The 14,412-nt window shown below is 40.4% G+C and overlaps 1 protein-coding gene and 1 long non-coding RNA gene across 26 annotated transcripts in view; one reads left to right on the forward strand and one right to left on the reverse strand.

Annotated features, from left to right (window-relative positions):
- Positions 1 to 14,412, reverse strand: part of TENM3 (teneurin transmembrane protein 3) — a 1,278,808-nt gene that overhangs the window by 935,454 nt on the left and 328,942 nt on the right. The window lies entirely within an intron of this gene.
- Positions 421 to 9,093, forward strand: LOC310770531. 2 transcript variants are annotated; one of them, XR_014552235.1, is made up of 3 exons: positions 421 to 532; positions 1,887 to 1,983; positions 8,365 to 9,093. It is a non-coding gene; the product is annotated as an uncharacterized lncRNA (long non-coding RNA). The 2 variants fall into 2 exon arrangements; XR_014552236.1 differs by lacking the exon at positions 421 to 532 and having other exon boundaries at positions 1,712 to 1,983.

Consider the following 14,412-nt stretch of genomic DNA (forward strand, 5'->3'; position numbering starts at 1 on the left):
AACGTCTCCTGACAAAAAATTGTTCAGTTAGGACATGGTTAAATTCCAATTCTAAAAGCTTTGCCACAAAGATGACAGCGCTTCAAAACATTTATTTAATGGCCGGCAACCATTAACCTCAGGGCTCTTTTGTAACCTTTTCTGTAATGGTTTATATACAATAGTGTTATTTGGCGCATTTACCTCAGGAGTGGGAAAACATTTTCAGCTTGAAGGCCGCATCCCCTTCTGAGCAACCTTCCAAAGGTCACATGCCAGAGTAGTAGGTGGGGCCAAAAGCAAAAGTAGGTGGAGCAACAAATTAAAATTTTACCTCAGCACAGTAGGCTAGTTTCTATTCACACACTCTTCTTTATTCTCCATCTGGGCAGGCAAGAGGTATTATTAGAGTCAAAGGATACATTCCAGCCAACCAAAAACATTTGGGGAGTCCTTGATCTTGGGTGGGAGAGAGTAGAGAGGTCAGACAGAGAGACCAGCAGCTCTGTATTCTTCTCCTGCACCTAAGGGTCCTCACTCTTGCATGAGTTGTGTGTGACCTAGTTAAATGGATGGAGAGATTCTGCTTCAAAAAGCCCACAGACAAACAGCTATGTAATTTTTAAAAGAAGGCATCTGAAGGCAGATAGTGTATGATGTTGTGGTTTTGTTTTTTACTATTTTTTGTAGGAAGTTGCCCAGAGTGTCTGGGACAACCCAGTCAGATGGGTGGCATATATTATTGATTATTGATTGTTATTATTACATGACACACACACAGACACAGACACGTAAAAAGCCTTCATTTCCTTCTTTCTAAATATAGATGATAGTGTGTACCTTTCTTTGAAAGGAAGGGCAACAGAAGGTGCCATAATTATATTTTTATGGGTATTTCAGGAGTGGGCAATTGTTTCTGCCCTCAAGGTGTACATTCCTTTGTAAACAAGCTGGCAGTGGGCTAGGGATGCTCAAGAAATTTGATTTCTGTGAATTTTCATGCAAGGGGACCTGATCCACAATGACTAGTTCTAACATGCAAATAAACATGTGATTATCCTTCAGACTTCTTACTTCTCTAAATTTAGCAAAATAGCTAAAAAAATATACAAAATTCCCAAAACAATGTATGATAAAAAAACATTTCGGATGCAATTCTATGGTCTCTGAGGATGGAAGAACCACCAAGAGCCTTTCCCTCATATGTATTAAGTAACAGAATACGGCTATATAAAAAAAATTAAAAAAAAATTGTCCAGTAGCAACTAAATTTGTTCTTGGTATAAGCTTTCATGTGCAAGTACACTTCTTCAGATAACTCTGGCATGCACACGAAAGCTTATACCAAGAACAAACTTAGATGGTCTCTAGGGTGCTACTGGACAATTTTTTAATTTTTTAATATATTTTGACTGTGTCAGACCAACATGGCTACCAACCTGAATCTAGCATACGGCTGGAACTTTTTAAAAAATAAAATGCTGGTACATGTGATAACAGGACAGTATGGATTTAGGGATGAGCATATGAGAAATTGACACGGACCAGCATGATCTGCCCTCCTTGCCCTAAATATTACCACCCAGTCAACATTACTCTTAAGAATCTGGGTGCTTTCTAAGACTTTTCTTTCTCTGCTCATTCAAGAAGCGATGACCCCCTCAATTCCACTTGAAAGCCAGGATTAGATGCATGTTCTCAAATGGCTGTTCTCTCTCTTCTTGGGGAGGCTTCTGAAAGACCGAGAAGTTGGTCACAGACATCTCTCTCCACTCCAGCCACCACACTCAGTGGCTTCTGTCTGAAAAATGGCATTCTTTGGAAAGAAAAAGAAAAAAGGTGCAATGCAGGGCCTAGAGTGACAAAACTGTTCATAAACCATCTCTTTCTATCTATCCACCAACAAGGAATATGTTACACTTGGAGGGCAGCAGAGGTCACATTCAGGAAGACTGTGAGCTGCACAGTGGATTGTCCACCTTTGGTTACGCCTTCCAATACCAGGTAAAATATAAAACACAAATCAGTAACACAGACTCACCTTCCCTATTTGCTAAAATGATTTCTTGTGCTTTTTGTATATTTGGCATAGAAAATAAATCACTTAATTGACTCGGACCTGGCTCTTCTCCCTATGTTAATCCCCTTTGGCTGCCTATCTGCAAGGCTAAGTCTCGGAGCATGAAAATCTGAGTTTTTCTATTATCTCTAAATTCAAAACCTCTTATTTTATTTTTAATGTTTTCCCATTTGGGGGAATTGATTATCTTTCACCCTCTAGCCGCAAAGAACATTCTTAGGAGTGAAATGATTTTAGAGAGAGTTATGTTACTAGGCATGGCCCACTAAATAGGTAACCATTTCCTCCCAATTATATTGTATGGTTGAATTCAACCAATTCTGCCCTACACAATCTGATCAATTTTTAATCTTGGAATTCAAGCAGCCTAAGAACATAGTTCTTCGGCATCTGTGGCCTTGTTGGTGAGAGGGGAAAGGTCAAGCTTATTTAATTGTATACAGTTGTGTTAAGAACTGTGAAATAACCACAAACAGAGAGATACAAACACACACATGATTGCTTCCAACCAATGCAACTAATTGTGGATACATAGGATTCAGGTTAAAACAGCGTACAAATTGTCAAATCACTTCATTTCTCTTATAGTGACTAGGCTGCTGCTTCTAATTTGCTGTGCTCTTGTGAAGCAGGAATCTGAAACCTTAGGGGAGGAAAGAAAACATACAAATGCTATTACAGTACACATTTCTAAGCAGCAGGAAGTCTGTAGTAAGTGTCAGATTGATCAGGATTTTACTCTCCATATAAACAACTGCTATCAAGTGTACCATGGGAAAAGGTCAGGCATTCATCTATGCTATAATATTTTTACCAATTTAGACTTAGACAAGACTTGATGGGGAATAAATTATTGAAAACTTTAAACTTGAACCACAAGTAGCTTTAAAAGCAGAACAGCCTTCTACTTTTACATCCTTTCCAAGGAACTTGGATTTGCCAGTGTACATAAAAATATGATAGGCAAGCCTGAGAAAGATCTGCCGACATTCTGGAAGAAGTGTATTGGCAGCATATATACATTATAAACCTCAATATGCAAAAGTACATATGCATATAAAACCACAGGTAAGTAAGGAAGTGTGGATACTTAATTGCTATGAATAATGTGTATCTGTTCAGCTTAATAAACTACAGGTTTGTAGAGGCGGGCAAGACCAGAGCTCATTTTGCTCTACCTCTTATTCAGAAGTGTGAACATCCACTTATCAGTCCCCCGAATATCAGTCTGTTGAGTTTACATTACAACACAATACAAGCAAAATGTAGCTTTATTGCAGAAAGGCCATTGTAGACCAGTTACACAGTGTAGGTAAAGGTTTACAATAATATAATAGGTGAGTAGTAGCATATGTAATGGAGCATAGAACAAATGGTTAAGGTGCTGTAAATGTGGAGAGTTCAGAAATGCAGGATTTCACTTCCAATAAGAAACTGCCATCTAATGTGGTTATGTTGTTATTAAATTGCCCTATTGTATGGCGCACTCTTAGCATTGTAATTAAGCATAGAGTGGTAAACGACATTGATACATCTTAAGAACACTCCAAAGGAGCATGATGCATTAAATCCTTTATAATCCACATGCATTAAGGTCCCAGGATATCATTTACACCAACTTGTTTAAACACTTAGAAAAATAAATGCACACAAATTGCACACGTTTCAACAATTACAGTGAAATAAGAGGCTTCTATGCATTACTGATGTGAAAACTTGCCTTTCCAAAACAATATCTGTCACTAAAAGTACCTGGAGGTTTACTCAATATTTATATGTTTAAATTCCTCATTATGATTTAAGGAAGAATGATAAGCCATAAACAGCAGTAGGCAACTTGTTTTAAAAATAATTGTATCCACTCAGAATGAATGAATCTGGTGATCAGTGATGTCAAAAAGACACTTCCACTTGCCACCATAAAAAGGTTACAGCTGAATGCCACATCATCTGCATTGCTTTTACACCATCACTTTAAAGTAGGAATGGGGAATCTGTGACCCTCCAGATTTTGCTAGGTCCCAACTCTCATCATCCCTGAGCACTGACCACACTGGCTGGGGCTGATGAGAATTGGTGCCCAAGAACATATGGATGACCATAGCTTCCTTTTCCCTTCTTTACAGAATACAAGAGTGCTCTACCCTAGGACATTGCAACCTAAAATTCAACACTGCAAAATCATCAAAGTAGAGGGAAGTGGATCCAAGGATAAACACTGAAAAAATATATGATTGTTTTAGACAAATTTATTTAAGCTTTGTCACAGGCTTAATTGCAGTGGGGCATGGGACAAGAACTAGGGGGTTGAGAGCGAACAAGGTAGCTATTGAGAAGGGATTTGAAGCAAGGAAGCTTGTAATTCATGCTGATGTAGAATTCTTAGCATATAGAAGAAATCAAAGGATATGTGTTATCAACATATGGTTAATTTTCTAATATTTTTGACTATGACTTTATCAACCGAGTGGTTGTTTATAGATATGTTTTTAACCCTGTCTCTCTCTCTCTCTCTCTCTCTCTCTCTCTCTCTCTCTCACACACACACACACACACACACACACACACACACAGAAGGTGTTCCTGATTTATTTGTTTTTGGCCAACTTACATACAGCTCTTTCAGTTAATTTCACTTGTCTGAACTTTTAAACCGTAGAATTGTCAGGACTCAAAACTGCATTATATACTAAACCTGGCATCCTGTTCACTTGCTGAATGTTACCACCAAATGCTGTTCAAAGGCAGGAATTAAATGTTCTAGTGATGGCTTGCTTTTTTGGGTTTTTGTTTGTCTCGGGAGGTCGGTTTCCTGGTGGTCTCTGCCACAGAATCACCTTACTACTACTATTTGTGCTGTGCCTTCAATTGCTAACCTGCTCCTTTTGAATAGGGTGGTGCCAAATTAAGTCAGGTTCTGTTCCCTTGCAACATGTTCTGATTTAAATTAGGGATTGCATCCTGCCTCCACAGCTTGCTCTCTCTTGCCTAAGCAAGAAACATCTTTATCTTGGAAAAAGGGGAAGCCTCAACAAAGCATGAAACTTACTAGCCAGTTGAATATTGACTAAACATTGGGAGAAACATCTTGAAGGTAAGTATAGTTTGGTAATGGAACCAATGACTTAATGCAGTGGTGGGTTCTCTCCAGTGGAAGGTTTTGAAGCAGAGGCTCAACCGCCATGTTGGGGCTATCTAGATCTGAAGTTCCTGTACCAAGCCGAGAGTTAGACTAGATCACTTCCAACTCAATCATTTTACACCTGCCCACTATATCTCTTTCATTTCCTTCCACTGTCACTTCTTCCCTGTGCTGGCTGAAGCAAGTGGCTTATATATCCATGTGCTTCAGATGGAAGCAAAAGAGCCCCTTCCTTTATCACCAGGCTGTGGGCACTTTGCTAGCTTCTACCAGCTGGAAGAATATGGTAGGAATGGGTGGTAGGAATGGGGGAGAAATTCAGTCTGATTATTGCAGTGGACCAACTGAATCTGATGCTCCTGAACTTGCTTGAAGAATGATGCACTTCTCCAGAAGTCCCCCCCCCCCCGCCCGCAGTTTTGGACTACTTTCAGCTTCCACTGGCATGGTCAATAAGCAAGGATAACTGGAGCTGCAGTACAACATAGCTGGCAAGTATATGCTTGGGGAAGACCTTCTTAGTAACTAAAGAGAATATATACAGACACAGCATAAGCATGGGGTACTTAGCATTGATAAAGCAAAGACTATACCCCAACAACTAGCCTGATGCAGCACTTGCCAGTAGTATGAATATGCAAAGGATTCTACACATTTACAATTTCTATTCTGCTAAGTAACATGAATTCAGCCAAACAAATATTAAATAGAAAGGTTATGAGAATAATAGAGGTCTTTGCCTAAGGCACATTTCTAACTCACATTAATATGAATGAAAGTTAACCATGGGCCAGAAGAGAAAGAATACATTGCTATGTGTGTATGGAGTCTCTGAATATTTCATTTAAATATATATTTTTTAAAAAAACGTCTAGTTTATCAGAACAAAGACTTCAGATTCTGTTTTAGAATTACTGAGGCGCAAGATAGGACCAGGAAAGTTCACCCGGCCATGTATATTTTACTGCAAACATGTCATTTTAGACATCTTTCAAAGCTGTATGTGAATATGAAAAGCAATCCTACTGAGGTATTCTTTGCAACTCCTCATTGACATATTCATGCAATGTAAAATCAATCAAAAACTGAGGATGCATTTTATGGAAGTGGGGTGGGGGTGGGGAGATGGCTCCAAAAAAGCCATCTCCGGGATTTAAAGTGTATAAAATATCAGTGGAAGCTGGTTTTTCTCTCTTTAAAATCTCAGCTTTAGATGAAAACTGAAACAAATATTGATTTTTTTTATTACAAAATCCTTAACTATTAATGGAACATTTCCCATGCCATGCTGATGGATCCAAATTAGTGTACCAATTCTTCATAATCAAAATAACATAAAATACACAAGGACATATTTCTTCTGTGCTTCTAGGAAAAGGTTGAATCTAAACTGAATAAGGTCTGAGTCAAAATCTGGAACAGTACAAATCTGCCAAAAATCTAATGTCATATTTCTAGAAATGTAATATTTTGCCTTCTTGCATGTAAGAATTTGCATGCCAGCTTTGCACTTTAGCCAGGATTCTAATATTAACATAATGTGAGTTCTGAGGTGCAAAATATTTTGTTAGGTAGAATCATAGGGTCATAGAATTGTAGAGTTGGGAGGGACTATGAGGATCATCTAGTCCAACCCCCTGCATTGCAGGAATTTTTTGCCCAACATGGAAAATTGTCACTTCTCCATAATGAGGAATCTTAATTCTAACTTTGTGTCAAATAAACTTTTTTACTTCCACATACACAGCAGCAGTGGGAGACCTTTTTCTGTGGTGCAATTACATGCAACTAGGAAAGTGTGTGTGAATACTGGTAGTCTGTTGGCAGAGTTGATTGCGCCAGTCATTCCAATGTGATTATCACTCTACCTCCCAGAACAGTTTTGGTTGGTTTGGAAAGACACACACGATCAGCCCTGTCCACATGGCTAGAATATATGTATACACTTCGTTGTTTGATTATATTTTCTTCATGATTGACTATTATGAAAGCTTGCCTTGAGGATGCTTTTGGGAATCAAAAGCAAAATAAATGGTTTTATAAAACAAAACAAACAAACATGCTCCTGGAGGTGAAGTGAAGGAGTGCTTATGTACATGTGGAAAGTCTGTGAATCTGGGATTTAAGATTGTGTTAAGGAAAGTAATTTTAAAAGAATTATATATACTTTGAACATTGTTTGCAAGTTTGTTTTAAAGACTGCCTATTTTAAACTAATAAGTAACCATCATGTAATTTCCACAATACAGTCAATATTTTATAGTACAGTCAAGGCAACAGGACTTAACTATCTGTTTGATTGCATCATGTTTCATATAAGCATTTAAAACTATGTGTTTGTAAATAATCTAAGGAGGCATACTATGTTTTTTTTTTTAAAAAAATGCCTTTTCTTTCTGCATAGGTATAGCACCCTGTAAACCCCAGTGTAACAAACTTTATAGCTTACTATATCAAAGTTTATCAAAGTTTACTTTCTTTATCATTTACTACTGTATTGGATCTAGCAATATTTTGGCAGCCTAAAATTACACTAGTCTGACCTTGACATTAGTATTCAACAGCACTGATGGAAGAATGACAGCTTCTCCATCCTAGTGGGTGATTTTGCAAGCTTTTACCTTCATGACTATGGAGTTTCTGTCAAACGTGCTTCCAGCTGAATGATCACATTCTTTTGAATTATGAAGTGGCTGCAAACTGTGCTAATTAGGTCCATATTGATGTCACTCATAAGGATTAAACAGCCTTAATAGCCTTAAAGTTATATAAATATGTCTAATCTTAATACACCATTATCTCTTGCTTGTATTTCATTTAGGAACACAATTAAATAGCTCAGAAAATGTATGCTCAGAGGTTTAAATTTGATTTTTTAAAAAAGGCTATTGAAGGAGAGATACTTTTTTAAAAAAACAACTTGCATAAGTAACAAATAACAGTATTACTAACATTTAGTATTATTAATAAAAGTTTAAATAGAATAAAGGCCAATGTATCTAATCAGCTACCATATATGATATTGTCTGGCATGTTCGTGGGGTTTAGTTTTTTTGATGTAGAAGTTCGGGGTGTGTGGTGCATGTATTGGTGGGGAAATTCTTTCATGTATTCTTTCATGCCTTGGTTTCCTCTGTTTGATCCCTAAAAACCATTCATGAAGGGAAGTGGGCAGAAGAGGACCTTCCACACCTCCTCCCCACTACAGCTCCTTTGGCCCCTGAAAAACCTTAGCTGAGAGTTGGAGGAACCCACAGAAGGTGCCTAACAGATTTTGGGCAATTCCCCTCTTCCCACAAGCTTCCCCATACAACAACCCACCATGTTCAAGATGGTCCCTTGATCCTCAGGAGAAGCTTTTTGATGGCACAGGGATTTCAGATGGGAGGAAAGGTGAGAAAGTCTTATCTTACTTCAATGAGCATTGCTTAGGGTCCAACTGCTTCTCTGCCGCTGCACTGACACCATTTTTCACGGCATGATCCCAGAGAATTTAAATAAAATGCATCATCACAATCCAATGAAAAATAGGCCAACATTTTTTTTCTATCTTTCTCAATAGATGTTGGCTAAACCTCAGAAGTTTAAAACTGGAATGCATCAAAAATATGTATTATTGCTCATTCTATGACCCATTCAAATTGTGTCCAGGGCTTAGGGACTATATGTTATGCTTTGAAGCCAAGAGGAGTTGAGTGGTTCAGAACACTTTTGTGTAAGTAAGGAGCATGCAGATATCACACGGTTGGTTCAACATACCAAAACATTTTTGTCAGTCAACCACTAGCTAGCTTTCTATAGGATTCTTCCTACAAAGGTATTTGCTTTAAATGTATTATATATTGTGTTTGCTGCTGGATAGGATCCTATATTAAAGTGTTGCCACAAATAATTTAGCACAGTTGGTAGTTCATAGCTGAAAATGATAACAATATATACTATACTTTTCACTGTAAAGAGAAACCAAGGCAAATATTATCCCAACCAATGTTTGTCACCCAGACACAGGAAGCAGGGCAAGACAGCAGTCACAAGGTTTAAAGGTTAGAGTATGCTCTATTTAGAGCAAAGGGGTGTCTACTCAATCCTGATCAGCTGGCTACTCTAGGCATTTAAAGCTACCAGTGCTCTAGTGACTCCATCTGAAATAGTAATGAATGATGAAATGATCACACCTCTCCTACAGTGATTCTAAGACACCCTTGCTGGTAAGAACATTATGAAGCAATTTTGGTAAAGATAAACAAACCTTTTACCATGAATGTATTTAATGGCAAACTGCTTGGTCACATTCATAAAATCAATTTATTATGTAAAATCATGAGATAAAGATCACTATTCCATCTCTAAACCACCTATATCAGTGTAGCCCAGAGGATTCTAAGTTTGGTATGTTTTGGTTTTACTTTCTCCTTTAGGAGATACTTAACTGCATTTTAGTGTGCACATTATTCCAAAAGGCAGCATAATGGAAGAATTAATCATTTCTGCAGATAAATGTGATCAAGTTCCACTCCCACCCACCCAATGCTACTAGGGTGGGTTCTTGATACAAATAAAATGGAGATGTAAAAGAGGCACAGTGTAAACAGAAACAGCCACTTGCTACTCTTCCTTACAGTCTTTCTCACACATGAAACTTTAAATCTGGTTTCACTTGAAATTTAGGGATATGTGAAATCCCTTCCAACAACTCTATAGCTGAGTTTAAGGTTCAGTTTTCTGCCCCGAATCCAACTGCCCTGAGCATGAAGCCATACTGGGATGAGTAGTGACAGAGCGATCATTAATAAAGTCTTAATAAAAGGTCAAGGATGTCAGAAGCCCAACAGTTACCTAGAAACTGAAATGGTGGCTACAGTGTAACTGAGAGAGGATCTTGCCCTAGTTCCTGTCTCTCAGCTGATCCTGGTGATCACTGAAAGTGAGTGTGGCTGGAAACAGCCCACTGAAACAGATCTCATAGCACCCATAGCACACCCAACCAAAGTCAGGACCCTAATTGGTGCCTTCTCCCCAGCTCAAGAAACGAAATGCCTCCCACATAGCATCAGCAGTCCAACAACAATTCAAGAGTTTGGAGGGAGACCATGAAGCATAGGAAAAGTGCCCATCTTTAGATGACAGTTGGCTCTTAAGAAATTCCAGCCTCAGTTCACTCCCAACCCTTTTTGATTCTATGGTTCTGTTATTACTGTTTGTCAGATTGTTATCCTGCTCTTCCTTCCAAAGGAGCCCAGGGCAGCGAATTAAAAATATCCAGAAAAAAGCATAGGACATGCAATCTAAACACACAACTAAAATAATTCCGTTGTTAAATCCTGTCATCAAAATGCCTGGTCAGAAGAAGGCATCTTACATTGACCATGAAAGACTTTTGTGGATTGCCAAAGAAGGCTGGAACACAGTTAAAGCAAATAACAACAACAACCACCACCATCACCACCACCACCACCACCACCCTTCATCCGAAAATCACAGGGCAGTTTACACAACAAAAACACAAAAATATTTAGCACAGGAACAAACATAAACATCCCCCCCCCCATGTAAAAGGCCATAGATTCTTTAATTAACCAAAGACCTGGGAGAAGAGGAATGTTTAGCTACCACCCAACCTTTTCCAAGAGGGGAGCCTGGATGTGCTCTCCAGTAATGACTCCACCAGCTCCCATCCCTTTCACCCCATTGCCATGGAAATCACAGGAGTGACAGCTCCCATGGCAACCCTACAGGCTTTGAAGTCCTTCTGCTCCTCCTCAAGTTCTGCTGCTCTTTCTTCTGCACATGCTTTGCAGAAATCTCCCTACTCAGTTCCAAGTATCTTTAGTTAAAAGGATCTCAGATAGCAAGGCAGAAAAAGGACTTAGTATGAGACTTTGGAAAGACACTGCCAGGCAGTCAGAATAAACAGCACTGGTCAAGAAGGACCTGTGGTCTCAGCTGGTACAAGCCAGCTTTATATATTCACTACCTGCAGAGACAAAGAAAAAAGAGAGAACTGTGTCTGGCATGAATTGCTTGAGGACTTCCTGGACAACATTGAACATCTGGCATGCTGCAGTTGGAAACAAAATGTTGCACTAGATTAACCTGCATATTTCAAAGAATAGGATTCTCAGAGCTAGAGAGCAGTGAAAAGGAACCTCTCTTAAATATCTCTACTATCCAATTTGATATGAAGAGGGGACTGTTGAAACTGTATTTCTCAGCTGTATAAATTGCAGGCAGAACCTTTGGTTATATCCAGAAGGCTGTAAGCAGCTTTTTCAGAGCCTGAACCTCTATAAAGGTAAAGGTAAAGGTAAAGGGACCCCTGACCGTTAGGTCCAGTCGCAGACGACTCTATTAATTAACCACCCACATTAATAGCTGGGAGGCATTGTAATCTAAGACTGGATAGTCTTCAGAATACCTATATGTAGTGGGCACTGTAACCTCAGCTCTTTAAAATCTAGGCATGCAATATAGGATTGCAAACCACTATAGGATTGCAAAAGATATCGAACATAGGACATATGAATCCTACTGCCCACACTCTGCCTCCATCAGGAAACAATAAACATAATTAATGCAGCAATCTCTCATTTTCTAACATTTTCTTTAAGTGATTGGAAACAGCACCTTGTTAGTCCCCAGTGGTCCTATAGTTCTAAAGGTTAACTCTGTAAGATTCATTCAATTAGCAAGATATTCCTTACATCACATCAGTCTCTCTTTCAATTTCAATAATCAGACAGTCTGTTGAGTGTGCCAGCCCTGACCAAGTGTGACTTTAATGTAAATTTAAATCACAACAAATGTGCAGTTACCAAAGATGGAGTTTTGTACGCACAAGGTTTTTGAAAATAATGGAGTCTTTGTGCTAGAAACAGTTCAAGAAAGAGCAAATATTGTAAAGAAAAATTCAAGTGCAACCTGTGCTCATCTGTGGCACAAAAGACATGGGCATAGAGGCTTTGGGATTATAGCAGACCTGCCAAAGAAAGGTTTGGTGAGAAGAATGGAAATTAAACCTTGCAAAGTTGACCTGAATAGTGAAATATGTGAAAGTTGTTTGTTGAGGAAGAGAACAAGACCTTCTATCCCCAAGCAAAGCCAGAAAAGTTCCACAGAGCCTTTGCAACCTATTTGTACTGATATATGTGGTCCAATTCAATTGATGTCTCATGAGGAAAAACAACAAAATGTGAAAATGACTCTTTTGCTTGTTGATAACATAATTTTGGTTACTGAAGAACAAAGATTGTACCAAAAAAAATGAGATTTTTGAGAATTTACATGCTAGATTAAAATTGATTAATTCAAATTAGGCACAATGAGAAGGGGATTGTAAGAAAAACACTGGGGCCTAATTTTAATAGTAGAGTGTTTATAGTACAGTCCAACCTCTTCTTACGTCTGTCTCTGCTTGCGTCCATTTCACCCAACGTCCGCAGCAAATCCAGAAGTAACCAGAGGGTTTGCCGCCGGTCGCACATGCGCAGAAGCAGCAATCATCACCCGCGCCTCTCCCAGCGACCCGTTTCGACCTCCGGACAGACCTCCGGAACGGATTATGGTTGCAGGTAGAGGTTTCACTGTAGTTTATAGGTGTGTATAAACTATATATTGTAATATATTGTAAACTATATATTGTAATGGCACCACAGTCTCTGCTGTCTGTTCCAAAGGAAACACAAACTCGGGGTAAGCCCTTGGATTCTCGCACTGGGTGGAGATGCATGGGATGCATTCTAAACATATATAATATAACATCGAAGCCATACTAAATGTGTGAGGCAATCAGCTGTATTTTAAGCACATGTTTGCCCCTTTCACATAATAGCAGATGTATGTGTGTATGTAATGTACTTGCTACACTAGAAAGGTGCAGGCAGAAATTGTCAAGTAACCTTCCAACCCTCTTCTGGTTTTATCTCACCCAGCCCAGCTCTCATATCCAAAATGAACTATGCAGACCAAAGTAAAATACACTAATTTCAGCAAATCTCTATGACATAAATCTGAAGCTCTCTTTTCAATATATTTATATATAGAGGGTGGGAGTTAATTGTTTCTTTTGATTTCAGAATGAACACTTCCCATGCATCTTGGGGAGCTGGGGCATATGGTATGATTACTTTCCCCTGCAGAGTGACACCTTTTGTTTATATGGATGTAAATACAATGTATAACCCTTTCCTGTGGCGTTGCCACAGCTAAACAGAAAACAGGCACAGGGAAGCTCACCAAAGCTTTCTTCCTGGCAAGGGTGTGGGAAGGAGTGTGTGGTGGGTGTGGCCACCCTGGGTGTCACCAGTGAGGGGTGTGTGTGACAAAATGACCAAAATATGAGGTTGTTTTTTTTTTAAAAAATGGGCTCACGAAACTTTTTAGTTCAGAAATGTAACGTAATGCAGCTGACGCTAGGCGCCTGCCCATCGCCTCTCCCTCAGCTGCCCTACAGCTGAGGGGGAGGTTATGGAGAGGCTCCACGCAGCGCCCCTGCCTTGGCTCGCCCCCAGTGGTGGAGCTTCATGCTCCTGCACCAGGGGGCGGGGAGCAGGTGGGGGCAGGGCTGGCGTACGTGCCGGGGGCGTGGCGTACGTGCTGGGGGTGTGGCATGCTGCTTCAGGGGTGTGGTGCCCAGCACGGGCAGGGGGGCAGCCGTGATGGAACCCCACCAGGATTGCGCTGCCGGGGGCGGTGCGCTCCCCCCGCTTCCCTCTTCCTCCGCTAGTGCTCGCCCCGCCCCCATGGGTGGCTCTTCCTTCTCTGGCTTCATCCCCCTTCATTCCACCCTCTTGCCTGCCTACCATCTTTGCGTTGCTTCCATCTTCCCCCTAGCTGTCCTCCATCCTTTGCTCTTGGATTTCTACCCACTCCCTCCGCTGCTCCCCACCCCCACATCTCTTTGATCTTCCCTCCCCTCGCCTATCCCTCTGCGGCATGCCCCGTCTGGTTTGCTGGAGGAAAGAAGTTGGAGGGCTCCCGCCCTGTCCAGTAAATTGCAGCAAGGGCTGCGTGCAGCTCTCCCCTTCAGCCTCCTGGATCCTGTGTCCTCCTTCTCCTCCTCGCCCTAGGCTCCCTGCAACCTCAGCAGCAGCGAGAGCAGCCACTGCGGGGGCGTGACCAGGCAGGAGGGGCTGCGAAGGGGCGGATCTCCCAGCAGCACCACAGAATGAAGTGGAGCCCTAGCCGATGTGCGCACCACACTGGGCACCAGAGC

Source organism: Podarcis filfolensis, assembly GCF_964270895.1.
Source record: "Podarcis filfolensis genome assembly, chromosome: 9".
In the NCBI taxonomy this organism is placed as follows: Eukaryota; Metazoa; Chordata; class Lepidosauria; order Squamata; family Lacertidae; genus Podarcis; species Podarcis filfolensis.